The sequence below is a fragment of the Oncorhynchus masou genome, chromosome 23 (assembly GCF_036934945.1).
Source record: "Oncorhynchus masou masou isolate Uvic2021 chromosome 23, UVic_Omas_1.1, whole genome shotgun sequence".
NCBI classification, from domain to species: domain Eukaryota; kingdom Metazoa; phylum Chordata; class Actinopteri; order Salmoniformes; family Salmonidae; genus Oncorhynchus; species Oncorhynchus masou.
In genome coordinates this window covers 18,659,608-18,679,587 of record NC_088234.1, presented here as the reverse complement: position 1 = coordinate 18,679,587, position 19,980 = coordinate 18,659,608, and the positions used below count along the sequence as shown (strand labels likewise).

Genomic DNA, 19,980 nt, shown 5'->3' with positions numbered 1-19,980 from the left:
AACTTAGCTGGAGAGGTATATGTTGTGTGTTTGAAGTAAGCAAAGAGGCTCATTAACCTATGTTTGAACCCACTCAGCTATAACTCTGTGCCGGTTAAATAAGACAGCGAGAGCCTCTCCAGGTTTTCCGTATCTGGAATTGTCTGTTAAGTAATGATAGCTAAGGGTGAGACTTCAGAAGTTAATCTTGATATAGTGTGTGTGTCAGGAGTGTGCTCTAGTGGGTTGGAATAAACTTTTGAACCTGCTTTGTCTTCGTCGAGAGGAGGAGATTCATTCTATAACCAATGACGTCATATTTTATATATAAACTGTTGTTTGTGGTTCTATGGCAGCGCGCTCCGAGAATAAATACTATTATTTAATTTTGATAAGACTGGTCTCTGTCTATTTTATGCAAATAAGGATCTTACACATTTTTAGAAACAGACAGAGTGATTTTAATTGAATTGGTTAATTAACACATATAGGAATTATGATATTCCCGTGACAACGACTGAGGGACCTTACAGATGTGTGGGGTGCAGATATGAGGTAGTCATGAAAAAAAGAATGGAGCTGGCACAGGACATACCGGGCTGGGGAGGCGCAATGGAGGCCTGGTGCGTGGAGCCGGCACAGGTGGCACCGGACTGATGACACGCACCTCAGGGCGAGTGCGGGGAGCCGGCACAGAACGTACCGGGCTGGGGAGGCGCACTGGAGGCCTGGTGCGTGGAGCCGACACAGATGGCACCGGACTGATGACACGTTCTTCAGGCCAAATGTGGTGCAAAACATACCAAACTAACATTTCTCACCTTTCTCGCTCCTCCAACAGCTCCATTGCCTCCCCAACGGCACAGGTGGCACCGGCCTGAAGTCACGCTCTTCAGGGCGAGTGCAGGGAGCCGGCACAGAATGTACTGGACTGGGGAGGCGTACTGGAGGCCTGGTGCATGGAGCCGACACAGGTGGCAGACACGCAGACACTGAAGACACGCTCTTCAGCACGCCTGCTCTGCAGCTTGCTCCTTGCCAACACCTCTCTCCGGTATCCCTCTCTGGTATCCCCATGGAAGGACCCCGGCGTCGTCGCTGTCCTTCCATCTTCCTTCACTCCAAGGAAGGGTCTCGCATCCTCCTAGGATTTCCTCCCATGTCCAAAGGTCCTTTATCTTCATAACACTTCTGCTTGGTCCTGCGTTGGTGGGATATTATAAGGAGCGAACCAAGGCACAGTGTGCGTAAAGCTCCATATCCTTTATTTCAAAGTGAAACTACAAAAACCACCAAACATACAACGAACGTGAAGTACAGTGCGCACACAGACACTAACTGAAACAATCTCCCACAAAGCAGGTGGGAACAAATGACAACTTAAGTATGATCCCCAATTAGAGACAACGATAAACAGCTGCCTCTAATTGGGAAGCATTCTCACCAACAAACATAGAAATACAAAATACTAGATAACCCCCCTAGTCACGCCCTGACCTAAAACACAATAGAGAACCCAGAGGGTTACTATTTTCTACATTGTGGAATAATAGAGAAAACATTAAAACTATGAAATAACACACATGGAATCATGTAGTAATCAAGAAACTATTCATCAAATCAATTCATAATTTTTATTTGAGATTCTTCAAAGTAGCCACCCTTTGCCTTGATGACAGCTTTGCACGCTCTTGGCATTCTCTCAACCAGATTCCTGAGGAATGCTTTTCTAACAGTCTTGTTAGAGTTTCCACATGTGCTGAGCACTTGTTGGCTGCTTTTCCTTCACTCTGCAGTCCAACTCATCACAAACCATCTCAACTGGGTTGAGTTAAGGTGATTGTGGAGGCCTGGTCATCTGATGCAGCACTCCATCACTCTCCTTGGTCAAATAGTCCTTACACAGCCTGAAGGTGTGTTTTGGATCATTGTCCTGTTGAAAAACAAATGATAGTCCAACTAAGCGCAAACCAGATTTGGACCAAAGGACAGATTTCCACCCGTCTAATGTCCATTGCTCATGTTTCTTGGCCCAAGCAAGTCTCTTCTTCTTATTGGTGTCCTTTAGTAGTGGTTTCTTTGCAGCAATTCATCCATGATGGCTTGATTCACGTATTCATCGACCTGGCCACGGCTTTCGACTATCAATCACCACATTCTTATTGGCAGACTCGACAGCCTTGGTTTCTCAAATGATTGCCTCGCCTTGTTTACCAACTACTTCTCCGATAGAGTTCAGTGTGTCAAATCGGAGGGCCTGTTGTCCGGACCTCTGGCAGTCTCCATGGAGGTGCCACAGGGTACAATCCTCGGGCCGACTCTCTTCTCTGTATACATCAATGATGTCGCTCTTGCTGCTGGTGATTCTCTGATCCACCTCTACGCAGATGACACCATTCTGTATACTCTGGCCCCTCTTTGGACACTGTTAACTAACCTCCAGATGAGCTTCAATGCCACACAACTCTCCTTCCGTGGCCTCCAACTGCTCTTAAATGCAAGTAAAACTAAATGCATGCTATTCAACCGATCACTGCCAGCACCTGCTCGCCCATCCAGCATCACTACTCTGGACGGCTCTGACTTAGAATACGTGGACAACTACAAATACCTAGGTATTTAGGTATCACATTAAGCATCTCCAATCCAAAATTAAATCTAGAATTGGCTTCCTATATCGCAACAAAGCATCCTTCACTCATGGTGCCAAACATACCCTCGTAAAACTGACCATCCTACCGATCCTCGACTTTGGTGATGTCATCTATAAAATAGCCTCCAACACTCTACTCAACAAACTGGATGCAGTATATCACAGTGCCATCTGTTTTGTCACAAAAGCCCCATACACTACCCACCATTGTGACCTGTACGCTCTCATTGGTTGTCCCTTGCTTCATACTCGTCGCCAAACCCACTGGCTACAGGTTATCTACAAGTCTCTGCTAGGTAAAGCCCCGCCTTATCTCAGCTCACTGGTCACCATAGCAGCACCCACTTGTAGCACGCGCTCCAGCAGATATATCTCACTGGTCACCCCCAAAGCCAATTCCTCCTTTGATCGTCTTTCCTTCCAGTTCTCTGCTGCCAATGACTGGAACGAACTGCAAAAATCTCTGAAGCTGGAAATGCTTATCTCCCTCACTAGCTTTAAGCACTTTAAGCAATTACTGCACCTGTACATAGCCTATCTATAATTTAGCCCAAACAACTACCTCTTCCCCTACTGTATTTATTTATTTATTTTGCTCCTTTGCACCCCATTATTTCTAATTCTACTTTGCACATTCTTCCACTGCAAATCTACCATTCCAGTGTTTTACTTGCTATATTGTATTTACCTCGCCACCATGGCCTTGTTTTGTATTTACCTCCCTTATCTCACCTAATTTGCTCAGATTGTACAAGACATATTTTTCTACTGTATTATTGACAAGGCACAATTGAAATGTACTCAAGGTGACCATATAGCTGGTTGAGAGAATGCCAAGAGTGTGCAAAGCGGCCATAAAGGCAAAGGGTGGCTACTTTGAAGAATATCATATATAAAATATATTTTGATTTGTTTAACACTTTTTTGGTTACTACATGACTCCTTGTGTTATTTCATAGTTTTGAAGTCTTCACTATTGTTCTACAATGTATAAATTTGTAAAAAAAAGGAATTAAACCCCCAGAATGACTAGGTGTGTCCAAATGTTTTACTGCTGCTGTAAATATATTTAGGTGATTTTTCAGCGGGTGCTGCACCCCTACTTCCCATGGCTATGAGAGCATGTTAAGCTTTCCTGAGTAACTGCTCTTGCCGGGAGCATATGTAGCCACATTATTATAGGACAATATGGGAGAAGGATGACAAGCAACAGACAGAGCATCTTAGTATTAAAAAGTTAAAATACAGCCAGACTGGCCTGCTAAGGTGCCTTACTAGACCTTATGAACTCTTGAGAGTAGACCTGCAACTGATACAAATGGAATGAAACATTCAAATCACAGAGTTTTTGCACCGTTATTTAAATGACATTTTCAGCCTAGTGTAGAATTTTGGAATAATTTGAAAACAATAATGCAATTATTCATTGCATTGTTGTGTTGTAGGCTAATCTAGATAACTGTATTGTCCTTAAACAAGATCAATAGACGAGCTTCTTGAGCTACATGTCTCCACTGTTTTTTTTAATGCACAATGATGCACCTGGTCTCTCTGCCAGTGGTATAAAGTACTTAAGTAAAAATACTTTAAAGTTCAACTTAAGTAGTTTTATTGGGTACTATTTTTATTTTTGACAAATTTTATTTTCCTTCACTACATTCCTAAAGAAAATAATGTACTTTCTACTGCATCTGATCTGGCAGACTCACAAAACACAAATGCTTTGTTTGTAAATGATGTCTGAGTGTGCCCCTGGCTATCTGTAAATAAAATAAAATAATGTAATTGTGCAGTCTGACTTGCTTAATGTAAGGAATTTGAAATTATTTATACTTTCACTTTTGATACTTTAGTATATTTTTGAATTACTTTTATACTTTACTCAAGTAGGATTTTACTGGGTGATTTTCACTTGAGTCATTTTCTATTAAGGTATCTTTACTTTTACACAAGTGTGACAATTGGATACTTTTTCCACCACTGCTTTCTGCTGCCTGTCACCTATTCCTATTTGTTCTTGTGGATGTATTTTGCTGCATTTCATCATTAACCACACACATGGTTCACATGGCCAGCAGCATACCACCCTGTATACCACTGCAGCCTTGTTTCTGAAGCTGGGGTCTCCCATCCCTGGATGGGAGACCAGATACTGCTGGAAGTGGTGTTGGAGGGCCAGTAGGAGGCATTCTTACCTCTGGTCTAAAAAATATCCCAGGGCAGTGATTGGGGACACTGCCCTGTGTAGGGTGCTGTCTTTTGGATGGGATGTTAAATGGGTGTCCTGACTCTGAGGTCATTAAAGATCCCATGGCACTTATCGTAAGAGTAGGGGTGTTCACCCCTGTGTCCTGGCTAAATTCCCAATCTGGCCCTCAAACCGTCACAGTCACCTAGTAATCCCCAGTTTACAATTGGCTCATTCATCCCCCTCCTCTCCCCTGTAACTATTCCCCAGGTCGTTGCCGCAAATGAGAACGTGTTCTCAGTCAATTTACCTGGAAAAATAAAACACAGTTCACGAACTGAACTTTCTGAGAGAACTTCTCTTTAGAGTCGTTTGACATAGCTACTCGTATCCAGTTTTGGTCATGTATAGCATGTAACTAATCTGCAAATCTATGTTTTCTCAGCCCTGCCCAGCTATACTGACTGTAAATATCAACTTATTTTAGAAGAAATAGGGAATTATTTAAGAAAAGTGCAATACTCTCCGACAGCTAAATTGTTGGAAATGTATACACATGATGTATATCAAATAATGTTCAAATAATCAGATTAATTTGATGCTCTTTTCTCACAGCCCTGCACAAAGCTGAACTGTGTAGAGCCAAACCCTGTGTACCCTGGAGAGACAGTTACTCTGACGTGTTCAGTAGGGTCTGACAGTATCTAGTTATAAGTGGTACAAAGACAGGAATGATAATGTAGTATCCCAGTCTGTCAGACACACTATAACAGGACACACCCTCACCATCAGTGGAGCTGCTGAGTCTGACCAGGGTCTCTACTGGTGTCAGGGAGAGAGAAGATCCAGACCCACATCTTCACAACCAAGTAATGTCATTACCCTCACTGTGAATGGTGAGTTACTTTGTTGCTGTTGTTGCTGCTGTTGCTTTTGTTGTAGTTTGTGTGTGTCAGTAAAGTGGATCTTTCCACTCAAACCTATTGCAAAACCAACATATCAGCCATGGAAAACACTGAGTTCAGACAAAGAGCATGTATTCACAGGAGACAGTGTGACACTGAGCTGTACTGTACAGTCTCCTGGATGGAAGTGTTACTGGTACAAACACACACCAGACTCTATACCAGTAACCATAACCTCTGGAAACTCCTACACACTCAGCAGGGTCAGTGTCTCTGATGGAGGACAGTACTGGTGCAGAGCTGGGAGAGGAGACCCAGTCTACTACACCCTGTACAGTGACCCAGTCCAGACAAATGTTACTGGTGAGTCTAGAATGGTTTTATGATAAATAAGATGCTATTTTACATTGATAGAAAGTAGGGTATAATATGTTGTCTATTTACTGTATCCCAACAACTGTAGCTAACTTGAAGCTATATTCATGAGTAGAACTATTGATTAATAAATATATTCAAATTGTTTGTTCAGTTAGTTGTCTGTGTTGTGTCTGTGCAGAGAGACCTGTTGCTGTTCTGACCCTCCAACCCAACTGGACCCAGATATTCATTAGAGAGACTGTCGCTATGAGATGTGACATACAGGGAGGAGGAGACTCTGACTGGAACTACAGATATAACACTAGTCAGTTAGGGATCTCCTTTAACACAAAGCCTGAGTACACAATCAGTCCTGTCTACATGTCTAACAGTGGTTCATATACCTGTGAGGGTGTAAAGGGCAACACGTTATCCAAGACCAGTGAAGCTGTACAACTGAATGTGTCTGGTAAGTCTATCTAATCATGCAAACAACTCCATGGGCAACTAGAATAATTTCTTAGATGGAAAGTTTTAAACGTGTCCTCTGCCTAATCACAGATCAACCCCAACCTGTTCGGAGTATCTCTCCTCAGTGGCTGAACCCTGGAGACTCAGTGACTCTGAACTGTGAAGTTGACAAGATGTCTACAGGCTGGAGGTTCTCCTGGTACAGGACTGTTCCCTACAGAGCTGGGTCACCCTCCCTATCAGACAGGTCTTACTCTCTACAGCCCCTATCTGACAATGTGACTAGTGAAGACTCCTACACTCTGATCCCTGCTGGTCCTACTCCCACAGGAGGATATGTGTGTAGAGCTGGGAGAGGAGACCCAGTCTATGACACACTCTACAGTGAACCTCAGTTTCTCTGGTCAGGAGGTAACTAACTGCATTGAAACATATTTAAGTCCCCCTCATGTGTATAATATATATTATTTTACTAAAGGTTTGACTCTGTCTCTCTTTGTTTCAGATCTGCAGTCTTCAGTGTCTCTCAGAATGAGTCCCAACAGAACTCAACATTTTAGATCAACGTCTCTCTCACTGAGCTGTGAGGAGAAGGGGAACTCTACTGGATGGAGACTGATGAGATACACAGAGAGAGGAGTAGAGTCAGGGTGTGTCTCTAACTGGGGATCAATAACAGGGTCCACATGTACCATCAGCTACACATACACATGGCACAGTGGAGTGTACTGGTGTGAGTCTGGATCAGGAGAGTACAGTAATGCTGTCAACATCACAGTGGATGGTACATCTATTGTACGACATTCACACACAAAACAACATTTAAATGTATGATAGGATGTTAAATTCTGTAACTGAATTGCATCTCTTATAAAATACAAGATCATAATATTTTGAGGGTGATGACTCCAGTATGCAGATTTACAGTATTATTTATATATTATGTTAAACAGCTGGTGATGTGATCCTGGAGAGCCCTGTTCATCCCCTGAATGAAGGAGACTCTGTGACTCTGCGCTGCAAATACAGGACAACCAGCTCAAACATCAAGGCTGATTTCTACAAAGATGGAATACTCATCAAGAATGAGACCACAGGAGAGATGACCATCCCTGCAGTATCCAAGTCAGATGAAGGATTCTACAAATGCAAATCCCCTGACAAAGGAGAATCACCAGAGAGCTGGATGACAGTGCGAGGTGAGAAAACGATTATGATCTCAAGTTACCTTTTCATCATCTGTGTGATAGTTATTTTAGTGTTTATGTTAACATACATTTGGATTTGTTCTCCATAGAAAATATGATCTCTCAACAAAATTATCAAAAGCTACAGGCCAGTCTATATTCCTATATTACCTCTGAGTCTGATGTTGTGCTGTTCTCTCTCTAGCCGTAGCTCCTGGATCCTCTACATCAGTCCTAGTAGGAGTGGTTGTGGGTCTGGTTGTTGCTGGTGTTCTACTGGTCATTCTCCTCATCCTGCTGTGGAGATTTAAAAACACCAAATGTGAGATTTTATTATTCATAATTTAACTCTGTAGTTCATGTTTAGTTAGAAAAATGTGAAATTACAATAGTTTAATACAGATAATACCCGGTATAATAGTTTGCATTTCTCATTACAGGATCCTGTTTTAACAGAATATACTCGTGAGTACACCTGTCTCTCAACTATGTTATTTCAGTAACATATTATGTTACTCAGAAAAGCTAGCTGATCCAAAAGGAAGTCCAGTCTACTCTGAGGTGAAGACAGGAAAAACCACAAGTAAGACCCATTCTACTAGTTGGCAGTTAGTCAATAAATTCACAATTTGGGAGTTTTGATGAAGAGGCAGAATATTAAATAACATAATTCCTTCATTTGTTGACTGGAACTGTTCATTGTCATCAGCAGCTGGACCTGTTGATGTGACCTATGCTGAGGTTGTCCTCCAAAAGAAGAACAAAGCCAAGAAGAAGAGGTAAGACTGGTCATCCCTCCCTCCATATTCCCCCTATCAGAACCTCACACCTCTGACCACATATTGAATATCTCTGTATTTTGTCCTCACTCCGTACAGAAACAACAACCCCACCTGAGGCAGATTCAGTCTATTCTCAACTGAAGCCAGGCACAACCCCAGGTAAGACTAATATCCATATGCTATTGATACTAATATGATACTTATATGTAACCCTCTCACCACAGACTTGGACAGATCAGCAAGGGAATAATGGTGAAAAGGACATCTCAGTGTATGAATTTTTATGATATTGACTTACTCGGGGGAAAAACAAGAGGCTAGGGATATTACTAATCAATAAACAAAGGTTTATATTACTGTTTTCAGGATGTTTTCCGACGTTACAAAATGAATGACTCATTGAAAATACAAACACATGCAGAGTGAAATTTAACGTGAATATATTTTGAATAAAACGTTAGCAGTTACACAGATACCACACAATCAATTACAATATAGGAATAAAAAGATAACCCCCGGGTACAGAGAGTGTCCTCTTCAAACTCAGTCACTGACACTGTTCAACCTAGCAAGCAGCAAAACAGCTCCTGATCCGATAAGGTAAGCTACCATGCTGAAATTCTCCACACAACGGCAGATGAATTCAGGTCAATTCTATAAATATTTAGCAAGACCTTCTGTAGACTTGTAAGAGGTAAGTGAAATTAAGCAACAGTCACTTTGCTAAATGCAGTCCGTAATCGCTTCAAATGGAAAAGTTGTGTAAGTTCAGAAACAATAGTGTCCGTCTCAGTTCTCCTCATGTCTCCAGCAGCATCACCCCTTCTAGTGCCTCAAAAGTACTCTGCCACAGCAAACCAGGAGTTTACGCGATTGTCCCAAAACTTTAACAAGGCTTCTCATCGGTTAAACCAAATCAGTTTACTTAGTTTACATGAACATAAAATGTCCAAATAATTGAGTGGACTGTACATCAAATAATTCAACAAACTGTGACTCTGAGAGGCCCAGTGCAATCAAAAACATGATTTTCCTATGTTTTATATATTTCCACACTATGAATTTTATTTATTTTTATTTAACCTTTATTTAACCAGGTAGGCTAGTTGAGAACAAGTTCTCATTTGCAACTGCGACCTGGCAAAGCAAAGCAGTTCAACACATACAACAACAGAGTTACACATGGAATATACAAACATTCAATCAATAATACAGTAGAAAAATCTATAAACAGCATGTGCAAATGAGGTAGAATAAGAGAGGTAAGGCAATAAATAGACCATGGGGGCGAGGTAATTACAATATAGCCATTTAACACTGGAATGGTAGGGTGTGCAGAAGATGAATGTGAAAGTAGAGATACTGGGGTGCAAAGGAGCAAGATAAGTAAATAAATACAGTATGGAGATGAGGTAGATTGGATGGGCGATTTACAGATGAGCTGTGCACAGGTGCATGTACTGGTGCAGTGATATGTGAGCTGCTCTGACAGCTGGTGCTTAAAGCTAGTGAGGGAGATATGAGTCTCCAGCTTCAGAATTTTTTGCAGTTCGTTCCAGTATTTGGCAGCAGACAACTGGAAGGAGAGGCGACCAAAGGAAAAATTGGCTTTGGGGGATAATGTTGCAATAATACTCTGAAATTGTTAAAATTACAATAATGCCCATTCATTTTAAGAGCTGTTTTGAAAAGACTGATAGACGCTTCAGCATGTTTTAGTGGGACGGAATTTTGTTACGTGTAATTTCTTTGATGCTTTCACATGAAAATAATATAACATAGGCTTAACAGCAGAGGCTGTAGTAAAACAACATGTTTCTAAGAAATGGTTTATTAGGGTATTACACTTACATGGAACTGATGCTCATATATCATAGTATAATGTATCTATTGACAGTATATCTCTGTTTTATTCTTAGGACTTTGTTTACCTGCAGGCACTAAAAATGTTGTGTGGTGATATGTTACAGGTCCTGGAGGGAGATGGAGGGATAAATAAATTTGTGTGGTGATATGTTACAGGTCCTGGAGGGAGATGGAGGGATAAATAACTTTGTGTGGTGATATGTTACAGGTCCTTGAGGGAGATGGAGGGATAAATAACTGTGTGGTGATATGTTACAGGTCCTGGAGGGAGATGGAGGGATAAATAACTGTGTGGTGATATGTTACAGGTCCTTGAGGGAGATGGAGGGATAAATAACTGTGTGGTGATATGTTACAGGTCCTGGAGGGAGATGGAGGGATAAATAACTGTGTGGTGATATGTTACAGGTCCTGGAGGGAGATGGAGGGATAAATAACTGTGTGGTGATATGTTACAGGTCCTTGAGGGAGATGGAGGGATAAATAACTTTGTGTGGTGATATGTTACAGGTCCTTGATGGAGGGATAAATAACTTTGTGTGGTGATATGTTACAGGTCCTTGAGGGAGATGGAGGGATAAATAACTTTGTGTGGTGATATGTTACAGGTCCTTGATGGAGGGATAAATAACTTTGTGTGGTGATATGTTACAGGTCCTTGAGGGAGATGGAGGGATAAATAACTTTGTGTGGTGATATGTTACAGGTCCTTGAGGGAGATGGAGGGATAAATAACTTTGTGTGGTGATATGTTACAGGTCCTTGAGGGAGATGGAGGGATAAATAACTTTGTGTGGTGATATGTTACAGGTCCTTGATGGAGGGATAAATAACTTTGTGTGGTGATATGTTACAGGTCCTTGAGGGAGATGGAGGGATAAATAACTTTGTGTGGTGATATGTTACAGGTCCTTGAGGGAGATGGAGGGATAAATAACTGTGTGGTGATATGTTACAGGTCCTTGAGGGAGATGGAGGGATACATAACTTTGTGTGGTGATATGTTGCAGGTCCTTGAGGGAGATGGAGGGATAAATAACTTTGTGTGGTGATATGTTACAGGTCCTTGAGGGAGATGGAGGGATACATAACTTTGTGTGGTGATATGTTACAGGTCCTTGAGGGAGATGGAGGGATAAATAACTGTGTGGTGATATGTTACAGGTCCTTGAGGGAGATGGAGGGATACATAACTTTGTGTGGTGATATGTTGCAGGTCCTTGAGGGAGATGGAGGGATAAATAACTTTGTGTGGTGATATGTTACAGGTCCTTGAGGGAGATGGAGGGATAATTAACTTTGTGTGGTGATATGTTACAGGTCCTTGAGGGAGATGGAGGGATAAATAACTTTGTGTGGTGATATGTTACAGGTCCTGGAGGGAGATGGAGGGATAAATAACTGTGTGGTGATTTGTTACAGGTCGAGGGATAAATAACTTTGTGTGGTGATATGTTACAGGTCCTTGAGGGATAAATAACTTTGTGGTGATATGTTACAGGTCCTTGAGAGATGGAGGGACACATCAGAGGTTAAGTAGGAGCAATCTGGGAACATGGGTTATACACACACACACAACACCTTGTACATGAAGGATTTTTATCTTATTTTATTTACGAACATATATATTTTTATCGTAGTTTAATTGTCTATTACTGTAACATACATTATATTATTTCATTATGATGGATCTGATCTGCAGCTACAGCAATTCTATCTGTTTTGTATTGTGTATTGTATTGTTGGGTTGTAATATGTACTGAAATGTATTGTCATTGATTCATTATTTCTGTCATTCAGATGATAGAATAACATTTTGTTAATACAGTTCACATATACATGTTTTCTTCTAATGACCTGTACTTTTACAATATCGTTGCATTGTGCTTTTTTAAATAAACTTCTTTTGATAATCCACTTGATGGTGCACTGTTACAGTAAACTGATTGTCAGTCAGCTCTTGGTCATCCCTCCTTTTAGCCTATAGTGTCCTTGGGCTCTACAATGTTTATGTTAAAGGGGAGAATTGATTGGTCCATCAATTTTTCTACCCATTGAGACTTTTCATAATGACTGCTGGTTGGTTTGTGTTGGAGCTGAGCATACCACTGGAATCCACCTAACATGGCCACGCTCTTATTTCTATCTGGAACCAAAAAGGGTTCTGCTATGGGGACAGCCGCAGAACCCTTTTGGAGCCCTTGTGTTCTATTTTGGGAACCCGAAAAGGGGTTCTTCTTTTTGGTTCTAGATAGAAAATAAGGTGCACACAGTCAAAGGGCTGGCTAAACATTAACCCTGCAGCCCCATAATACTATCATCGGGGAGATAGTGCTGGGATCCTGTGTTTGGCACGCAAGGAAGAGCGGGACACAAATGGAATGGTTGAATGGGTGTAATTTGATGGGCCAGTTGACAATAAGTGTGATTCTTGCCCCTACAGGCAGAACTGAGCGATTTTAGTTGATGGGCCAATTGCAAAGTCAAAATTGGCTGTATTTTTGGTATTAACACAACGGGATGTGAGTTACAAAAATATATTTAATTTTAAAGATGCATTTAGAAAGTTTCACAAAATTTCTGAACCATCACAGCAAAAACAGTTGGAAAATATAAACTCAGCAAAAAAATAAATGTCCCTTTTTCAGGACCCTGTCTTTCAAAGATAATTTGTAAAAATCCAAATAACTTCACAGATCTTTATTGTAAAGGGTTTAAACACTGTTTCCCGTACTTGTTCAATGAACCATTAACAATTAATGAACATGCACCTGTGGAACGGTCGTTAATTGCCTACCATCTGTAAGCTGTTAGTGTCTTAAGGTCACAGTTATGAAAACTTAGGACACTAAAGAGGCAGTTCTACTGACTCTGAAAAACACCAAAATAAAGATGCCCAGGGTCCCTGCTCAACTGCGTGAACGTGCCATAGGCATACTGCAAGGATGCATGAGGACTGCAGATGTGGCCAGGGCAATAAATTGCAATGTCCGTACTGTGAGACGCCTAAGACAGCGCTACAGGGAGACAGGACAGACAGCTGATCATCCTCGCAGTGGCAGACCACGTGTAACAACACCTGCACAGGATCGGTACATCCGAACATCACACCTGCGTGACAGGTACAGGATGGCAACAACAACTGCCCGGGTTACAACAGGAACGCACAATCCCTCCATCAGTGCTCAGACTGTCTGCAACAGGCTGAGAGAGGCTGAACTGAGGGCTTGTAGGCCTGATGTAATGCAGGTCTTCACCAGACATCACCGGCAACAACGTCGCCTATGGGCACAAACCCACCGTCGCTGGACCAGTGCTCACTGGCAAAAACTGCTCTTCACTGACGAATTGCGGTTCTGTCTCACCAGGGGTGATGGTCGGATTCGCGTTTATCGACGAAGGAACTCTGGAGTGGGATCGATTTGGAGGTGGAGGGTCCGTCATGGTCTGGGGCGATGTGTCACAGCATCATTGGACTTGTTGGACTTATCATTGCAGGCAATCTCAACGCTGTGTGTTACAGGGAAGACATCCTCTTCCCACATGTGGTACCCTTCCTGCAGGCTAATCCTGACATGATGTCAGGACCCGGTTTCGAACCTGGGTCTCCGGAGTGAGAAACAGTCACTTAACCAACTGAGCCACGAATAGACAGCAGAACCCAGAAGATGAGGCAGACACAGCAGTACTTAAGACGGTGTATTTAATAAAGAAAAAATCCTAAAATACAAAAAATGGCAAATCCAAAAGGTGGTAGGTAAAACACAAAAAGACCTCAAAAGAAACTCACCAAAAATAAACAAAAACAAAAAACAGAATACCACAAGAACGTCACCCGGAATCGACAAGAGCACACAGAACACTAGGGCAGGGTGCTAACATACAAACACAGAGCACAGAACTGAGGGAAACAAAGGGTTTAAATACAATCAGGGGAAACGAGACACAGGTGCAAATAATAAATGGGGATCAAGGGAAAAACATAGGGACAAAAAGCACAATGGGGGCATCTACTGACCAAAACCCGGAACAACCCTGGCCAAATCCTGACAGAATCCCCCCCCTAGGAACGGCTCCTGACGTTCCTACCAGCTCTCTCAGGGTGGAGGGCCCTGAACTGACGAATGAGGTCAGGGTCCAGGATGTCTTTGGCAGGAACCCAGGAGCGCTCCTCAGGACCGTAGCCTTCCCAGTCCACCAGATACTGCCAGGACCGCTGCACCCGGCGGGAATCCAGTATCCGGTGGACGGTATAAGCCGGCTGGCCTCCAATGACACGAGGCGGAGGGGGAGGTCTGTCTGCCGGGACAAGGGGAGAAAAAACAACAGGTTTTAACAATGACACATGAAATGTGGGATTAATCTTAAGGGATCTGGGTAAGTGTAGGCGATAAGAAACTGGGTTAACTCTCCTGGCAACCTTGAAGGGACCGATGTATTTTGGGACAGCTTGCGAGACTCCACCCATAGAGGTAAGTCTCTTGTGGAAAGCCAGACTCTCTGGCCGGGGCGCAGGGTAGGCCCGGGACGGCGACGTCTGTTGGCTTGTTGTTGATACCTCTGTGAGGAACGCATCAGATTAAGACGGGTCTTCCTCCACATAAGCCGACAGCGTCTGACGAACCTCAAGACTGAAGGCACTCTGACTTCTGCCTCCTGGTCCGGGAACAATGGAGGAGCATAGCCAAACTGACACTCGTGCGGGGACATACCAGTGGAGGAGGAGCGCAAGGTGTTGTGCGCGTATTCTGCCCAAACAATAAAGGATGACCATGTGGACGGGTTGTCACGAGTCATACATCGGAGGGTGGTTTCCAGCTCTTGATTCATCCTCTCTGTTTGGCCGTTGGACTCCGGATGGTACCCTGAAGATAGACTGGCAGAAGCCCCCATGAGTTGGCAGAAGGCCTTCCAAAACCTTGAGGCGAACTGGGGACCTCTGTCAGAAACCACATCTTGAGGAATGCCGAAGACTCGGAACACATGATTAATTACCAACTCAGCCGTTTCCTTGGCAGAAGGTAACTTAGTCAGAGGGACGAACCTGGCCGCCTTTGAAAACCTGTTGATTATGACTAGGATAGTAGTATTGCCATGGGATGGAGGAAGTCCAGTAATAAAGTCCAATGAGATATGGGACCAGGGTCTGTGGGGAACAGGTAAAGGGTGAAGGAGTCCTTGAGGGCGGAGGTGAGAAGATTTGCCCTGGCAGCACACGGGACAGGCATTGACGAAAGTGGCAACGTCTTCTCTTATGGTAGGCCACCAGAACTTACGCTGGATGAACTCCAAGGTGCGACCTACGCCCGGATGACAGGTGAGGCGAGAGGAGTGCCCCCACAGAAGGACCTGAGTCCTCACTGCCTTGGGGACAAACAACCGATTGGCAGGGCCTCCTTTAGGGTCCGGTTCGCTAGCTTGAGCACGTCTCACGGTATCCTCAACTTGCCACGAGATCGGAGCCACAATCTTAGCAGCAGGAAGGACAGGCATGTCCGTGTCATCTCGAATGGCAGGAGCGTAGACTCGGGACAGGGCATCCGGTTTGAGATTCTTCGACCCGGGCCGATAGGTGAGGATAAACTGGAATCGATTGAAGAAAAGAGACCATCTAGCTTGTCTAGAGTTCAATCGCTTCGCCTGCTGGATATACTCCAGATTTTTGTGGTCCGTAAGCACTTGAAACGGGTGAGAAGCCCCCTCGAGCCAGTGTCTCCATTCCTTCAATGCCATCTTAACCGCTAGGAGTTCACGATCCCCCACATCGTAGTTCCTCTCAGTCGGGGTAAGCCGGTGTGAGAAGAAAGCGCACGGATGAAGCTTCTTGTCTTCACCCCTCTGAGACAGGACAGCTCCAACACCAACCTCTGATGCGTCTACCTCCACCACAAATGGTTCATCCGTAGTCGGTAGTATCAGGATGGGAGCAGAGAGGACGCGCATCTTGAGTCCTTGGAAGGCCGTCTCAGCTTCTCTTCCCCACAAAAACCTTGCATTGCCACCTTTGGTTAAAGCTGAGAGAGGAGCTGCCACCAAACTGAAGTTCTTGATGAACTTGCGGTAAAAGTTTGTGAAGCCCAGGAAACGCTGAACATCCTTAACGGATTTGGGGGTGGGCCAATCCGCTACCGCCCCTACCTTCCTAGGATCCATTTGGACTCGACCGGGTTCCACTACAAATCCCAGGAATTGTACTCGGGATGAATGGAATTCACATTTTTCCGGCTTAACGTACAGATGGCTGTCCAGGAGGCGTTTGAGTACTTGTCTGACATGCTTAGTGTGTTCTTGAAGGGAGCTCGAAAAGATGAGGATGTCATCCAAGTAAACGAACACAAATATGTTAAGCATATCCCTAAGCACATCGTTTATGAGCGCTTGGAACACCGCTGGGGCGTTGGTCAGGCCGAAGGGCATCACCAAGTATTCATAGTGACCAGTAGGCGTGTTGAAAGCGGTCTTCCACTCGTCACCAGGTCTGATCCGCACAAGATGGTATGCGTTCCGCAGGTCAAGCTTAGTGAAAACAACTGCTTCCTGGAGCAGCTCGAAGGCTGTGGCCATAAGGGGTAGCGGGTAACGGTTACGGACGGTTATGTCATTGAGTCCCCGGTAGTCGATGCAAGGACGTAATCCACCGTCTTTCTTGGCCACAAAGAAAAACCCTGCTCCCGCCGGGGAGGTGGATGGACGCATGAGGCCTGCTTCCAGAGCGTCCTTGATGTAGGTATCCATAGCAGCTCGTTCGGGTGGAGATAGGGAAAAGATCCGACCCCTGGGGGGCAAGTGCCCGGAAACAGGTCGATGGGGCAATCGTAAGGTCTATGGGGTGGTAGCATGGTGGCCCTCTGTTTGCTAAACACCAGTTTGAGGTCATGGTAACACTCGGGAACTCGGGTCAGGTCGATGGATTCTAAAGACTCGGGAGTAGAACTCGGAGAATTCTGGAAAATACAAGTAGCTTGGCACGTAGGACCCCACTGCTTGATAGTGCCCACAGACCAGTCGATGTGAGGGTTATGGCTGTGAAGCCAGGGGTATCCAAGGACGAGAGGGAACTCGGAACAGGAGATCAAATGAAAGTTCATCAATTCCTGGTGTTGTGAAACTGAAAGTCTCAAGGAGGTAGTGACATGAGTGACAAGTCCAGATCCCAAAGGGCTTCCATCCAATGTAGTAACCCTCATGGGGTCACTTAGAGGTTCAGAGGGAACGCCATTCTCCTTCGCCCAGACACCATCCATGAAGTTACCTGCGGCTCCAGAGTCTACCAAGGCTTGAAGGTGAAGCTTGTGGTTGTCCCAGGAGAGGGTGACTGGAATGAGCAGACGGGAGTTGGACGGATGGGAGGAGGTTATGTTTCCCGTTACAGTTCCCCCGGTCTGTACGGGACAGAGCGTTTCCCTGGAGCCCGGGACACGTGGAACGGAAATGGCCCGGTTTGCCGCAATATAGACAGCGTCGCTCCCTCATCCGGCGGTCTCTCTCAGCCTGGGAGATGCGTCCAATCTGCATGGGTTCCGGTGGAGCCAGCGATGATAAAGGTGGGGACTCGGAGCTGGGACTGATAGGGGCTAGAGGTCTACGGTTGAGTTCTCTCTCTCTCAGACGCTGGTCAATGCGTGAGGCCAACTTGATCAGGGACTCGAGATTGTCCGGTGGTTCCCGAGTGGCCAGTTCATCTTGGATAGTGTCGGAAAGGCCTTTCAGAAAGCACACCGTGAGCGCCTCGTTGTTCCAGCCACTCGCTGCTGCCACCGTGCGGAACTGGATGGCATAGTCCGTCACGCTGCGCCAACCTTGATGGAGAGTCAGGAGCTGTTTGGCTGAGTCAGAACCACTGCTTGGGCCTTGAAACACTTGTTTGAATTCCTCAGCAAAGGCAGAGTAGCTGGCACAGCAGGAACTATGGGCATCCCACACAGCAGTAGCCCAGGCCAGGGCTTTTTCCGACAGCAGGGTGATGATATATGCGATCTTAGACCGGTCGGTGGGAAACGACGAGGGTTGCAGCTCAAAGGAGAGAGAACATTGAGTGAGAAAGCCTTTACAAGCACTTGGATCACCTGAGAACCGTTGGGGAGGTGGAAGACGAGGTTCAGCCAGGGGGTTAACTGCCATGGGTACGTGAACCTGAGGTACTGGAACGGGAACTGTTGCCGGGGTAAGTCGATCAGATATTTGCTTAATGGAAGTCAGCATCTCCGACAGAAGCTGAGAATGTCTAGCCATTAAGGCCTCTTGCTGAACCAGGGCGGCTTCGTGGCGTTGGTCAGTCTCCTGGTGGTGGGACAGCATGGCAAAAAGGTCCTGGGAACTGGCTGCCACTGGGTTCATTTTTGGCTCTGTGTTTCTGTCAGGACCCGGTTTCGAACCTGGGTCTCCGGAGTGAGAAACAGTCACTTAACCAACTGAGCCACGAATAGACAGCAGAACCCAGAAGATGAGGCAGACACAGCAGTACTTAAGACGGTGTATTTAATAAAGAAAAAATCCTAAAATACAAAAAATGGCAAATCCAAAAGGTGGTAGGTAAAACACAAAAAGACCTCAAAAGAAACTCACCAAAAATAAACAAAAACAAAAAACAGAATACCACAAGAACGTCACCCGGAATCGACAAGAGCACACAGAACACTAGGGCAGGGTGCTAACATACAAACACAGAGCACAGAACTGAGGGAAACAAAGGATTTAAATACAATCAGGGGAAACGAGACACAGGTGCAAATAATAATGGGGATCAAGGGAAAAACATAGGGACAAAAAGCACAATGGGGGCATCTACTGACCAAAACCCGGAACAACCCTGGCCAAATCCTGACACATGACCCTCCAGCATGACAATGCCACCAGCCATACTGCTCATTCTGTGCGTGATTTCCTGCAAGACAGGAATGTCAGTGTTCTGCCATGGCCAGCGAAGAGCACAGATCTCAATCCCATTGAGCAAGTCTGGGACCTGTTGGATCGGAGGGTGAGGGCTAGGGTCATTTCCCCCCAGAAATATCAGGGAACTTGCAGGTGCCTTGGTGGAGGAGTGGGGAAACATCTCACAGCAAGAACTGGCAAATCTGGTGCAGTCCATGAGGAGGAGATGCATTGCAGTACTTAATGCAGCTGGTGGCTATACCAAATACTGACTGTTACTTTTGATTTGTTCACAGACACATTAAACCATTTCTGTTAGTCACATGTCTGTTGAACTTGTTCAGTTTATGTCTCAGTTGTTGAATCTTGCTATGTTCCTACAAATATTTACACATGTTAAGTTTGCTGAAAATAAATGCAGGTGACAGTGAGAGGACGTATTATTTTTGGCTGAGTTTATGGTCAAAATAAATAAAGAATGGATGGTGTTAAGAGATAGATGGGAACGGTTGAGTGGAGCTGAAGTATAGGATAAAAAACAAACAAAAGAGAACTAATGTAAATTACATTGTGTCCGTAAAATGTATATAGTATGTACAGTTGAAGTCGGAAGTTTACATACACCTTAGCCAAATGCATTTAAACTCACAATTCCTGACATTTAATCCTGGTAAAAAAATATTTGTGTCATGCACAAAGTATGTCCTAACCGACTTGCCAA

The 19,980-nt window shown here is 44.4% G+C and overlaps 1 pseudogene; it reads left to right on the top strand.

The window, feature by feature from the left end:
• The first annotated feature begins 552 nt into the window (after positions 1-552).
• LOC135510074 (basement membrane-specific heparan sulfate proteoglycan core protein-like) lies at positions 553-8,269 on the top strand (annotated as a pseudogene).
• Positions 8,270-19,980: the final 11,711 nt, after the last annotated feature.